The 14,735-nt window shown below is 42.7% G+C and overlaps 1 long non-coding RNA gene across 1 annotated transcript; it reads right to left on the bottom strand.

The window, feature by feature from the left end:
• Positions 1-4,626: 4,626 nt before the first annotated feature.
• LOC114030643 lies at positions 4,627-11,760 on the bottom strand. The gene is made up of 4 exons (XR_003567652.1): positions 11,493-11,760; positions 7,900-7,978; positions 7,314-7,435; positions 4,627-4,842 (listed from the first exon to the last, which is right to left on the bottom strand). It is a non-coding gene; the product is annotated as an uncharacterized LOC114030643 (long non-coding RNA).
• Between the last annotated feature and the right edge of the window lie 2,975 nt (positions 11,761-14,735).

Raw genomic sequence — 14,735 nt, 5'->3', positions numbered from 1 at the left:
CTTTCTCTCTCTGTTGAGCGGAGATAGCTTACTTCCAGTGGGAGATCTCATTTACTCTGTGTATTGTCTGGTATATTCTAAGCCATGTAACTTCTGTTATTTCTGTTGTCTGTATGCTTGAATAAATGGATTTACACGTTATTCACTATTTGTGATGGTCTTTTGTGTAATTGGCATTTGGTGGGAAGAAGTCAAGCCTTAAAACCTTGGGGCACCTCCTCCTCTTTAAAGGATAGTGACCAAGAAAGAAGTTTAAACCTAAGAGAAAAAAGTCCTTCCCCTCGACTAGCGGTATTTATATGCAGATAGATATCATTTTTGTCTGGTCCCTCTCTGAAGAGAGCAGAGTGGCCAGCCTCGTGACCCCTTCTCCTCCTGTTTCCTTCAGCCAGAAATTACTATTTCTTGTTGACTTGTAAAGTAGGAAGGGCCCAGGTTGTGAAGAGCTCTAAATGCCAAACAGAGGCCTCTATGTTTGATCAGAGGGGTGATACGAAACTCCTGAAGTTCATTGAGTAGAAGAATGTCATGATTAGACCTATGATTTAGGAAAATTCCTTTGACAACTCCGTGGAGGATGAGTTGAAATGAAATGGGAAGAGATTTGAAGCAGGTAGCCCATTTATAAGGCTACTGAAATAATATAATAATACATAATTACTGAAATAATAATCACCCCTGAACGAGGGTGGTTTCTGTGTCAGAGGAGAGAAGGGGACATGTAAGAGATGCTATAAAGGTTGAAACAACAAATTTGACAACAGATTGGGTATATCGGATGAATGAGACTAAGGAGAGGTTGTCAATGAGGCTGTGAGCCTGGATGAGGATGGAGGTGCACTTGACAGTATAGCGAAGTCGGGACTTATTGAGTTTGAGATGCTTACAGGACATATAGTTCCAGAGGTCCAAAAGGCAGTTGGTGATTTGGGACTATAGTTCAGGAGAGAGACTAGGGCTGGATATATAGATCTTTGACTCCTTTATGGGTAAAGTACTGGCCTTAGAGTCAGGAAAATTTGAGTTCAAATCTAGCCTCAGATACTAGTTGCATGACTTGGGCAAGTCACTTGACTCTTTTCAACCTCAGTTTCCTCAATTGTCAATGGGATCATAATAGTGCCTACCTCAGATAACATATAAAGTGCTTTGTAAACCTTAAAGCACTGTATAAATGCTGGCCTGCTGGAGCACCTTCATGACAATCTTTCAAATGTACTAGGTCATGAGACTCTACTCCTTTTACTTAGGGTGGAAAATTACAAATGCAAAGGGCAAGGACTGAGGCCTATTTTGGGGGGGCATGTGTCCTCAGAGGGGAGAAAGCCCTAAGAGTATAGGGTAGTGTCTCCATGAGCTAAGGAGTCACCAAATGAATCCAAGAGAGGTAAAGAGGAACTCTCCTTACTTATTTTGGATATCAGCCCCCTATTAGCTATATTTGCAATCCAAATCCTTGGCAATCCAAAGATTATTCTCCTTGGCAGAGACAGAAGTAAAACAAGTTGATCAACTGTACATTTTCTCTATCAATTTCAGATACCATGGCCCCATCCATCTTAAGAAGTGTTGCTGATATTTCTTTGAGCCTTTTCATATGCCCAATGAAGCCCTCCTTCCATCACTTATTTTGTCTTTAGCTTTCCTCCTTAACTTCAGGTCTTTCTGACCTGTAGGACTCCTACACTATTCTTAAAAGATCTTGCCACAATTTTGTATTCATACTCTGTTACCTGCCCTTGCTTCCGTCTTCTGTACCTATCTTTTAAAAATCTGGCCTGATTGATAAACTCCCTATGCAACCTGTAGTCTGTGAGCCTCAGCAAAATGTAATTAGGGAGGGGCAGCAAGGTGGTGCAGTGGATAGAGCACTAGCCCCAGAGTCAGGAGGACCTGAGTTCAAAGTCAGCCCTGGATTTGTGATCCTGGGCAAGTCACTTAACCCTGATTCTTCCCACCCCCCCAAAAAAGTAATTGGGGATATTTAACAAAAGGGAAAAAAAAAGATAATGTTACTATGTGGCTTTCTAAATCAATATGCTGCTGGCAAGGATCCTTGTATACAGTTTAGTGGCCCCTTTTTCTAGTTGAGTCTGATGCTGCTGAGTTAGACAACTACCTCATAGAATTTTTTTCTCCTTGTGTCTTTGGAATTTCATTTTTATAAAATTATTTTAACAGACTTTTACATAGCCTCTCTCCAGCATCGTTGGGATCTTAAACTTTATCTTGCTAAAGACAAATACACTTTATGGCTGCCATATGGCACTGTTCATCAGGTCAATATTGTCCAAATATAATAGAGGAGTGGTGGCAAGGCTTCTGTCTCTTGATCCATTCCCCTCCCCCAAAGCTGTCCACCCCCCACCTCTTATCATCAATCCATGCTGTTCATCTCTAGCCATTGAGCAATATGGTTGATCCTCTTTCTCCAAGAGACATGATCCTGAGGAACTCCTCTTCTCTCTCTAGAAGGTCAAATCTCCAAAACTCTTGAACTTGATGTTACCCTCAAAGCCACACCCAGGCCTCCAAAATCTCCCTTGTCTGTTAAAAGGGTAGATTCTGGGATCGTGTTGCTTAGGAAAGTAGGCCAAGGGGAACTCCAGATCTTCTGAATTTTCCAAGTTCACAAGGTTGTCACCTGGTCAGTGGGAAGGAGAAGTATAATGTTCCTTCTGTCTTCATTCTGTAATCCCTTTGCTGCCACTTTGGTCCAGACACAAGGAACTCCCTCTTCAGGGTGCTCCTGAGCCTAGAAGCTCCAGAAGCTTAACTGTTTTACTTCTGGATTGGGTGCTTTTGAACTGGCTTCCTTTGTTATATTTGACCTCACAAGGCATGGCTGATCCTCTTCAACTAACTGGTTGAAATATTTCCTACAGGGTGTCATCCCTGATGTTGGGAGAGATTGAAGGCAAAATGAAAAGAGGACAGCAGAGGATGAAATAGACAGCATCATGGAAACAATGAACATGAACTTGGACAGACTTTGTGAGAGAGAGGAGAATGGAAGGACCTGGTCCATGGAATCACGAAGAGTAGGACGTGACTGGACGGCAACAACAGGGTGTCCTCTGTTTTCATTTAATGACCAAAGCATTTCCTTCCTCCCAAATTAATTAAGGGCTTGCTTACACATTCCACCAATTCAGCTGAGAAGTCTGGGCCTCCCTCGTTTACACTAATTGTGGTTGGGGTATAAATCCTCCCCTTTACACGTATGGTACTCACTATGCTAAGCTTTCCTCATCTTTTCAATCACCAATTCTACGGTGGAATGACCGTTGTCCCCCAAAGTTTTCTTATTTCCAATGAATCAGTCCCAAGCAGGATTTTCCCCTCATGGTTTTGCCCATCTTTTGAAGCATGGTGTTATCATTGAGGCAAGCATACGATGCTATGTATAGAACTGACCTGTAACAAATGCTTGTTGAACTGGGTTAACAACATCACAGAATATAAAATCCCAGTTAGTCTTTGAGAGTTCTGATTATGCACAGCCAGTATTTATTAAATATTTACCTCAGCACTAGGGATACAAATGCAGTGAATGAAATAAGTCCTGCTCTTAGGGAGCTTCCATTCTAACTCCTGCCAGACCAGAACTCTCGAGCTCCCTCTCCCATGGTGACAATGAAGAAACCCAATGACAAAAGAGGTGGTTTGGGGTTTGGTGGGGGCTTTTTGGTTGGCCTTTTCTGGCCAAAAGACATTCATGTGAAGGCGTGAGAAAGCCACAGGTAGGACCTTCTGCTGGGCACAATAGCGAACTCCAGAGCCTTGAGAAGGAACTTTGCCTGGAGCCCAGCGTAGAACTAACTGAAGGAAAAGCCTGCAAAGAACAACACCTGGGGAACAAGGGGGTGAGGGGTGCAAAGGACATCAAAAGAAGTCAGATCACTCAAATCAGATGAGAGAATGAAAGTCCCACAGCTGTAAGGACAACTTCCCAAACCATCCTGATGTTGGAGATCATGACTGGCAATTGACATCAGTCTTTTCTGAGAAGATCAGTGGCTCATGGAAGGATTCCATCTCTTTTCCAAGGGTTTTATTTTGTTTGCCTCATTTTTTTCAGCATAAGGGCATTGTGGAGAGAGAGGTGGTTTTGAAGCCAGGAAGACCTCACTTCGAGTCCTGGTACCCACTGGTTGTAGGATTTTTGGCAAGGAACTTAACCTCTCAATACCTTAGATGGAGAACCTGCCAGGGGAAACAGAACAAATTCTGTTCTGTGAATTTGTTTCATGAAGTTTGGATTCAGTCAAAGGGCTGTACTTGAGGACCTAGAGGGTCACATGTGGCTGCACATTACCCACCCTGGGTCTAGGCAATTCTTTAAGTCTGCAGGTGTCCAGAAAGGCTGCTAACGTGCATTGATAGAAAGAGTTTCTTCTCTGGGGAGTTCCCCATAACCAATGAAATCATTGGTCTGGTCCCAATTCCTATTTTTTAAAACAAAGCTAGACCTTTCTTTAAAATATTTTCATTGATACCTTTTGTTTTGACACCACCTTCATTTTCAAATATATCCCTCTCTCCTCCCCTCCCCCAGGGCCATTTCTTGCGGCTAAGTATTTTAAATAGCTGCCCCCAACCCCTCCCCAAAAAGCGGCTCAGAAAAACTAACCAATTACATCAACCCTACCAGCGTAAGCAATGTTTTACAAGTAATCTCCCACCACTTCTGCAAAGGAGGTGGGGAAGTTCATTTTTTTCATCCCTTCTCTGGGGCTGTTTGACCTTTCTTTATATCATAAACTATATGCATCAGACGGAGTTGGCATCAGTATGTGGGGTGGTGTCAGATAGGATTTCGCCAGGTTTTCTGGGTAAAGCCTACAAATAAGAGAAGTGAGAAATTCCCCATAAGTGTTAGGTCCCTTAAAGTCATGCCAGTCTCTGACCCAAGGGTCGGCAGCATTCTATTTGGAGATTAAAGGAGAAAGGAATCCCAGGAATCACATAGGGAGGAAAGATAGATAGCAAACATTTTAGAAATACAAAATACTCTAACTTGTCTAGTCCCACATTACAACCTGCCTCCCCTGCCTAACCCTTCCTTGCAGGCAGGCGATAGAATTCCCCCGGGAAGCTCAAATGAGGGCAGCTGAGCCAAAAGTAGCATTTTTGATGACAACCAGCTGGGGCCCCAAGAGAATGCTAACAGGAGCACGGGCCAAAGGAGGATATGAACTAGCAAGGGCCTAGATTCTATGTTGTTCCAAGCCCCACCCACGAAGACCTGGGGAGCAGAGGGAATTCTTAAAGAAGGCAGGGCCTCACTATTAAGAGACCTTTGCACCAGTGCACTTTTCTCCTGGAAGGACCTGGAGCAGAATCAGAAATGAGATAGAGTTGCACAAAATTGTTCTCTGTGAACTCAGCTCAGCCTGAATGCAGGACCACTCATCTGCCTAACACTCCTATCTGGAATAAAGCTGATAAACTTAAAAGAGACTGTCAAGCTAGATGTCACAAAAGTCCTCCTCCCTCCCCCAGACCCCATGTTTTTGACTCATAGGTGAGGCCCCTTGGGCCCTCATTTAGAGTTATTATACTCTTATTTTAAACATGATTCTAATAAGCCTGATGAGATCTGATTTTTCCAGTCCATAGGAGGTAAGAGAGGACAAGTTGGAAAAGAGATGGGGAGAAGCTGACCCAGATGGGCATTCTGATTACTCTAAGTGACTACTGAAAGTGCATGAGAGAGATAGCAGGGTGTAGAAGTCAAAGTGCTGGAGAAGGAAATGGCAAACCACCGCAGTATCTGTGCCAAGAAAACCCCAAATGGGGTCACAGAGAGTCAGACTCCACTGAAACAACACAGCAGCAGCAAAAGCATGAATTTAGAAACAGAGGATGAGGGTTCAAGATCCGCCTCTTCTGTTTACTGTTGCAAGAACTTTGGGAGAAATGATGACTTTTCCAGGCCTCAGTTTCCTTATCTATAAAATGAAAGGCGAGGTGGAATAGTGGATGTAGACAGATTCAGGAGTCAGGATGCTCTGGTTCTGCTCTCCAACTAGTTCTAGATGCGAGACCTTGGGCAAGTAATTTAATTTCTTAATATCCCAAGCACCTCTTTAAGACGGTGTAACTTTTTTTTTAGTGTCAAGATCCCATCCCTTTGTTAGTCAAGAGAACCTTTGAGCCCTTTCTGTCGTAAAAGCATAAAACAAAATGCATAGGATTGCAAAGGAAAGCCACTATACTGAAATACATATATATGTATATATATATGTGTGTGTGTGTGTGTGTATATATATATATATATTAAAGTTCACAGACTTCAGGTTAAGAACCTCTACTCTAAGACATGTTGCCAATCTGCATCGATGGAGTTTCCATATTGAGAGTTCCCACTACAGATGAAATGTCAAATTGAAGAGAAAATGAGAAGGCTGCATTACATAATCTCTGAAGGTCCTTCCAGTTCTTGTATGGGTCAAAAGGAGGCAGAATAGACATCTCTAGCCACTTCTGTCCCCTATTCCCTTTTCCAAGGGAGACTTTATTTCCTGCCAAGATGAGAGACAAGAGAGTGGGGCTGGGGACCGCTCTGTCTCTTCAGAGAGAGAGAGAGGGACAGAGAGGGTACTGGGCTAGAATGATATTTATTTACTCCCTTAAATATTGTTAGACTAGAGGATATGATTTTAAGATTCAGGCTAAACTTCTGATCACTCTTTTTTTTTTTTTTTGCAAGGCAATAGGGGTAAGTGACCTGCCCAGGGTCACACTGCTAGTAAGTGTCAAGTGTCTGAGGCCGTTCAGGTCCTCCTGACTCCAAGGCAAGTGCTCTATTCACTGTACCACCTAGCTTCTCCCCTGATGACTTTTTCTTATTTTATTTTTTTTTTTTAGGCATTTGGGGTTAAGTGACTTGCCCAGGGTCACATAGCTAGTAAGCATCAAGTGTTTGGTCTGAGCTCATATTTGAACTCAGGTCCTCCTGACTTCAGGGCCAGTGCTCAATCCACTGCTCCACCTAGCTGCCCCATCTTTTTTTTTTTTTTTCCTGATGACTATTTCTTAATGGGGAAAGGAGGAACCCAAGCTCTCTATCTAAAGCTTGACTTCCTTCCCACCAAATACCTGTTCCACAATGGGCAAACACATAGCAGGTAGCAAAGAAACCCATTTATCCAAGTTAGTAGCAAAATAGAAGTCAGAGAAAGTATGCACAGGAGAAGGAGGTGAAGCAGCTAAACCAAGAAAGGGAGTCCCAGATCTCATGTAGGGGGAAATTCCCTGGTCTCTTGTATTGCAAGCAGAGGGCTAGGAACATGATGAAGGCTTCTAACCATTCTCACGTCAGCTTCTTCCCAGAGTCTTATTGTCTCTTCAGCACCTGTAGTAGGGTTGGCATTTTTCATCTTCTCTCTGGAATATGGAAGTCAGAAGCACCCGAAACGGCTCAGGAGACCTGATGGAAAAGAAGAAACTGAAGACTTCTCTCTTTCACTCTCGGCAACTCCACCCCTTCCCCTTAACAAGGCTATAGGGCATTGATCTTCTTTGGGACTTGGGTTATACTTATGATTTTCGGACCCTGACATTGAGGGAGGAGGTAGGAAAATGAAATAAAGACTCAAAAAGAACAGCAGCCTGGGGCCAATGAGTCTAAGGTCAAATGTCCCTACAGATTTCCATAAGCTCCCAAAGTGTTACTGTATTAGAGCAGGGAACAGTAACTTATGTTCATAATAATGACTTGTACTCCTTAAGGAAAGGTCAAATTTCGTAGGTTCAGTGGACTCTGGTTAGGAAGGGAGGGAAGGGTAGGATATATTTTAAAACATTTTCTATCAAAAATCATTGGAATAAAAAAAAGTTGGTTCTTAAATCTTCAGTTATTAGAAGGATTCCTTTATGAGGCATGAAATATACCATGATACCAGGTCTGTGAGGTGTTGCTGTCCCAAGAACTGATCCAAGTACTTTCTCTTCCAAATACCCAGTGAAGCAGCTGAAAAAAAAAAGCCAACCCTTAGCCTCCCTGTCTCCAAAGATACTATGTTTTCTAAAACTATTGAGTACTCATCAATTTTTTTCCAAACTAAGATGAAGCTGAAATAATATTTTGTTCAGTCTGATTCTTTGTTTTCCCCTCATAAGCTTTAAAATGGCAAGCTTTCCATTTATCTAGGCTATTAAATGATGGCATATTGGAGAGAGTCCTGAGTTTGGGGTCAGAAAGAGCTGGGTTCAAATTCTGTCCCTGATACAGGTTATATGGTTCTGGATAATTCATTTAACCTCCATCTATCGCCAGCAACTCCCTAAGCTGGTAGGTGGCACAGTGGATAGAGGGTCCAAAGTCAGGAAGACCCCTGTTCAAATCTAGTCTCAGACATTACTAGCCGTGTAACCCTGGGTAAGTCACATAACCTCTGCCTGCCTCAAATTCCTTGGCTATAAAATGGGGATAATCATGTCACCTACTTCCTAGGGTTATTATGAGATTAAAATGAGATAATATATGTGTAAAGTATTTAGCACAGTTTCTGGCACATAGTAGGGACTTAATAAAAGATTGTTCTCTTTCCTCCCTTCTCCTTCCCCTAGGATTTGTCTCTGAAGTCATAGATAGTTGCTATCTGTATTGGTGGAGGGAGTGCCTGCCTAGGGAAGTCCATAAATGTTGAAATCACAGCTTCTTCATGTATTTGAGTAAGTCTTCCAGTTCAGTAACTATCTCTGGGCCTCAGGTTTCCTCATCCATAGAATAAGGAGGTTGGCAAGATAAACTTTAAAGTCTCCAGGGGCCCTCATTTTCCATTTTAAATGACAGCTGTTTCCTAATATTTTGCTTTGTTGGTTAAATTCTGTCCTAGCCCATAGTTTAATAGATTTAGAGCTGGAAGAGACCTTTAATGTCAGTTAAATTTCTTCATTTTACAGATGAGGAAACTGAGGCCCAGGAAGGTCAAGGAGCCTATGTTTATAGAGGTGGTAAATGGAAGATCCAGCATTTGAACCCAGGCCCTTTGATTTCAAATCCAGTATGCTTCCCATTGTACCACACTGTCTACCATGTTATACTCCCATCTCAATTCTTTAACCTTGAGATTTCAGTTCTACAAATAAGCTAATTCTGTAAGTTTAAAGCTGAATATATAAAACTTGCCTCTTATTCCTGGAAAATGAGGTCTAGGTGAGGATGTTTGGCCCAGGGAATTAGAAAGACCCAAGTTCATGCCCCATACATCTACCATAAACTGACTGTGTGGCCCTGAGCAAGTCATTTTAACCTTTCTGACACTGTTTTCTCATCTGAAAATAAGGCTAATTCTATTTCTACTACCTACAACGGCACTATGGAAACTTGAATTGTTATTACTTAGGACAAAGGATGGCAACCTGTCTCTAAGGGTTATTGAGAGGAAAAAAACTTTTGTAAACCTAAGAGTGTTATATAAATGTGAGCTATTATTAGATTAAGGAAATTATTTTCTCCATGTAGCTTCGGGCTGTGATCATATTGGTGAGACTTGGAGAGTTAAGGAAATAAGCCAGATAAATCAGGCCCAGAAAATCCCATTGGGGGGGGGGGGGGGGGGGGAAAGGGAGGGGGGGGGTGAAAACCAGCTTTTGGGGGAATTAAATTATCTGGATTGGTTCTCTTAGTTAATTAAATTTTGATTCCATGTTATACTTAGGCTAAGTCACTTTCTCTCTATATAGACAGTGAGAAAAACAACTGAATGGCTCTGCTGGATTGTAGTATTGAAAGCAGTCAGAATGTTGTTTTTCTTTTTAAAACTCATTTAATTCTGAGCAGGGGAGATGTCTGGCCAAGAAAGGCTTTGAAATCACACCTACAAATAGAGGAATCGGGTCACAGGTCTCCTTGTCCTTTCCTTGCCCTAAAGAGGTTTGGACAGGATGGCCTTGAGAATCAGGAGGGGTCTGTGTGGTCATCTCAGTTGTATTAAGCAGTGATGCTGTTTACCATTTGCCTGAGAGAGACGGGACCAGCTGGAGAGTGACACCGTCAGGGAGTTCTTGGGTCAGAAAGATACTTCTAGGTGGATGCTCGGTCCCCATAGAGATCAGCCCCATGCAAAGATTCAGAAGCTGGAGATAGAATGTCCTGTTCAGTGAACAGCATGGAGATCAATTTGACAGGAACAGAAGGTCAATCAGGTAACTTGTATTTATTAAGTATCTACTGTGTGCCAAGTACTGTGCGAAGTGTTGGGGAATCCAAAGAAAGGTTAAAAAAACCAAAAAAAAAAACCCCAAAACAAGCCAACAAACAAAAACTGATCCTTGTTTTCAAATAGCTCATTGTCTAATGGAGGAGATAGCATGCAAACAATTAAATACCAGAAAGATATATACAATTGAGATAAACTGGGAGAGGTCTCAGAGGAAAGTACCAAGACTGAGTAGGATTGGGAAAGGTATTTTTGCAGAAGATGAGACTCAAAGGAAGCTGGGTGCATGAAGGGAAGTCACGTACAGGCCAGATCAAGATTCTGAAGGGCTATAAATGCCAAACAGAGGAACTGTACTGTGTCCTAAGGGCAATTTGGGGACCATTGGAACCTTTGGTGCTTTAGGAAAACCATTTTGGCAACTTTGTGGAGGGTGTTGTGGAAAGGGGGAAGAGAACGAAGGCAAGGTGACCAATTAGAAGGTTATTGCAATAGTCCAGGCCAGAAGTGATGAGGGCCTGAAATGGGGTGGTGATTATGTGGGTGGAGAGAAGGGGAACCGATAGGAGGGAGGTTTCCTGGAGCACACTGTGTCAGAATCTCTCCTTGGCCCCCAGCATCCCAGAATTCAACATTTAGATCCCAGACAGGGCTCCTGGGCTTAGAACCTGACCTTCCTGCATACAGGAGCTATCTCCCAGTCTAGTGAGTCAGCATGTCTTAAATCTTACAAGGAAGGTGAAAAGCAGCATGTATCATTGAACCCTAACCAGAAAAGCTGTGTCAGGGAACTTTCCCTTCCTTTCGGTCAAAGGATTTATTTCTTCATTCTGAACTTTCCTCTTTCCTCTTACAAACTCAAGAAATCCCCTGGCCGCACCTATTCACTGCTTCCTTTCTACTTCCCTTCCCTATCCCCCCAAGCTCCTTTGAGCAGGGCTGAACACGTTGGAATTAGGCCTTTATCATATCTCTGACAGTCCAGGGTGCAGTTGGGCCTGTCCCCAGTGAAACAAACACATTTTATAGCTTTTTATAATATTTCACACAATCATCTGTAAGGATACCTGCTGCGATGATGTTACCAGAGTTGTCTCCACCTCCTCTCCTGATACAAATGCAATAATAATAATAATAATAATAATAATAATTCACTTTTAGAGAGTGCTTGCTTCATGGGGGTACATTTTTCCACCTGCATTCCATCCTTGAGCCTCACAGGCACAGGGGTGTCGTGAGGTAGGCAGCACAAATATTATTGCTCCTGTTTTATAGAGGAAGAAACTGAGGCTCCAAAGGTTAAGTGATTTAGTGACTTACGTTCATAGAATTTGATGTCTCTGGGCCTTCATCTTCTCCCTTCTAAAATGAAAAGGTTGGATGGCGTGAGAGCGTTAACTCTTAAAGTCCCTTCTAACTCTCAGTCTATGATTCTATATTCTTATGTCTAGTCCAACTTTCTGATTTTACAGGTGAAAAACAGAGGCCTGGAGGTAAGAAGGGCCTTGTCCCAGGCCACGTAGCCAAGAAGTGGTACAATTCAGACCAGGCTTTAGGTCTTCTGATTACTAATCCTGGGCTGAGTCAAGAAGCAACAGGACAGGAATACTTGGAGCAGACTTGTGATCTCATTGATGTAGTGAACAACCAAACCAGTATGGAAACTCCCTCTTCCAAGGCAGATTACACCCACTCTCTTCCCAGGAGCACTTGTCTACAGTCACCCAGCCCTGGTAGGGAAGGGCCAGAGGCAGGACTTCAGGACCTGTCTTCTTGACTCCATGGCTGGTTCTCTATCCATTATACCCAGGCCTTCCTAACCGATTGACTTTGCATTTGGCCTGTGGGGGATGGGAGAGATCCAGAAACTGAGTCCATGCATATGCTTCTGTTGGATTGATCTCATTTAGAAGCGGTGAGGTCAGTGGAGGGTAGGATCGTGTAGCAGCAAGAAACTTGGATTGGAATCACAGCTCTAACACCTCTAGCTGGGTGACATGTGAGCAGAGTCACTGAACCTTTCTGAAATCCCAATTTTCTGATTTATGGAGGGTGTCCCAAAAGTCTTAGTGCAGTCTTAGGCTACGAAAGCTTATATTTCATTTAGGCTATAAAAGCTGAAGACCACACTAAAACTTTTGGGACATGCTGTAAAATGAAGTGGCTAGAATATTTGGGTTCTGAGGTCCCTTCCAGGTGCATGTTTTGGATTCTATGGTTCTATCATCTGTAAAATGGGGATAGGACTTGTAGGATCTGCCTTACCTGGTCCTTGTAAGTCTCAGAGCACCATATTTATTAATTTATTGTTTATTATTTTAGCAAAATGTATAATTTTTATATTATAATCTATCATGTATTATATAATAATATATCATATGATTGTATATAGTTGTATATATCACAAGATAATTATATATAATATAATAATTTATTATTAGTTATTACTAATATTGAGGGCAGAGAATAATTTGGAGGCTACCTTCCTCTCAGGGCTATAGAGAGCAAACTGTTTTGCTTACTTTAAAGGATTACAATATATACACATGCACACATATATATATTTGTTATCTTTATATTTAGGCTGAACACTGTATATGTATGCACATACATATGTATATACATATACACACACATACATATATTTGTTTAGAATAGAGGTCAGGAACAATTGGGGGGGTCGTTTGTTATTTCCGTTCAAAAGGGCAGCTGAGAGAGAAAAGCAGAGGCCAGAGTGTAGGGGCAGGGACAGTCGTGATGCTGTTTGTGGCAAGGGCGTGGGTTGGCATTTGGAGCCTCGTGGTGGGTGAAAGTCGGCAGAGTACAAACCATGCTGAGGGGTAGGGGTGGGAGGAGCAGGAGGAGAAACAAGTCAGGGCTGGGAAGGGAAGAAGCAAGAGTGAGGATTTCACCTGGTTGGGTGAGCCCAACAGGTGACAGAAGTGAGACAGAGGTGTGGTCAGTCGGTAAACTGGTAGTGATGAGATACGTGGGGAGTGGCAGGGCAGGGCCCTTTTTAGGTCAATAAAAACAGTGGGGAGCTCCAAAAGGAGGGATGAGGTAGGAAGTTTAAAACCTGGTGAAAGTTCTCTCAGGCCTGCCCTGTTCTTAAAGAAGCCTCAACTCGGGAGGGCTTTGTGACTGTTTAAAGGGTGGCTTCTTTAGCTTCCTAACCTCAAAAGTCTGAGTAAATATGTACGGAGAGAGGGGTTCTTGGCTTCTAACTTCTGACCTTCTCTGTTTCAGAATCAATTAATAAATGTTTATTAAGCGCCAACTATGTGCCAGGCACTATGCTAAGCTCTTTACAATTTTATATCATTTGATCCTCACAACAACCCTGAGAGGTAGCTGCTGTTATTACCCCCATTTTACAGTTGAGGAAACTGAGGTAAATGGGTTAGGTGACTTGCCTAAGGTCATCCAGCTGGTAAATGTCTGAGGTCACATTTGAACTCAGGTCTTTCTTTCTTCAGGCCCAGAGCTCTATCCAATTGTGCCACCTAGCTGCCCCATAGAGTATAGTTTTAGAGCTGGAAGGAACCTTCAAGTTCATGGAATAATACTCCCTCATTTTATAGATGAGAAATGAAGCACAGAGAGATAAGTGATTTACCTAGGCTTACACAGCTAATAAGTGTCTGAGGTAGGATTTGATCTCACGTCTTCTCAACTCCAAGTCTAGTGCTCTTTCTCCTACATGACACTGCTCACACACATACACACACACACACCCTCCCTCCCCCTTCCTCTCTCTTGTTTTCTGTCTTCCTCTCTCTCATTCTTTCTCCCTCTCTCGTTCTCTCTTTCTCTTTCATTCTCTCTCTTACACACACACACACACACACACACACACACACACACACACACACTTGCTCACGCATGCACAAGAAAAATCACTACAACATACTCCAAAAAATGAGGGTCTAGCTCAAAGGAGGAGTACTTCCTACCTCCAACCTCCAGAGGCAGTCCATTCCTATGAACAATAGGAATTTATTTCTGACATCAAGTTAAATGTACCTCTTTTCTACTTTTCCCCATTTTTCTGAGCTCTACCCTCTGGGGTCAAATGATACAAGCCTAATTTGTCTTCCTCCCTCTCACCTCTTTCCCCCAATGTTTTCTCTTCTCTAAGCTAAAACTTGCCAGTTCCCTCAACCAGTCCTCATAAGACATAGAATGTTCTTCACCATCCTGGCTGACCTCTGCATTCTCATCAGCTTATCAACATCTTTCTTAAACTATAGTCTCTAGAACTAAACACTCTCCTCTCCTCAGATGCTTCCTACCCAGGTGACCTGCCTTCCTAGGCCTTTCCTGTAAAATGTGGGCCTTGAATGCAATGATCTCTGGGGTGGCTCTCAACATTGGACCTATGGTCCTACATGGTCAGAACAGGGTACACTGGGCCTTTCAACTCCTTTATTTCTGGAGGCAGTGAGTTTCTTAATGCCTCTCAAGGTCACATTGGTTTTTATTTTGGCTATCATACAGGCTTACGGGGAGCTTGTAGCCCACTAAAACCCAAAGATATTTTTTAGGCAAACTGCTATCTCACCA

This window comes from Vombatus ursinus, unplaced genomic scaffold (assembly GCF_900497805.2).
Source record: "Vombatus ursinus unplaced genomic scaffold, bare-nosed wombat genome assembly UNPS02014973.1, whole genome shotgun sequence".
In the NCBI taxonomy this organism is placed as follows: domain Eukaryota; kingdom Metazoa; phylum Chordata; class Mammalia; order Diprotodontia; family Vombatidae; genus Vombatus; species Vombatus ursinus.
The sequence above is the reverse complement of the archived record's forward strand: the minus strand, read 5'-3'. Positions and strand labels throughout refer to the sequence as shown.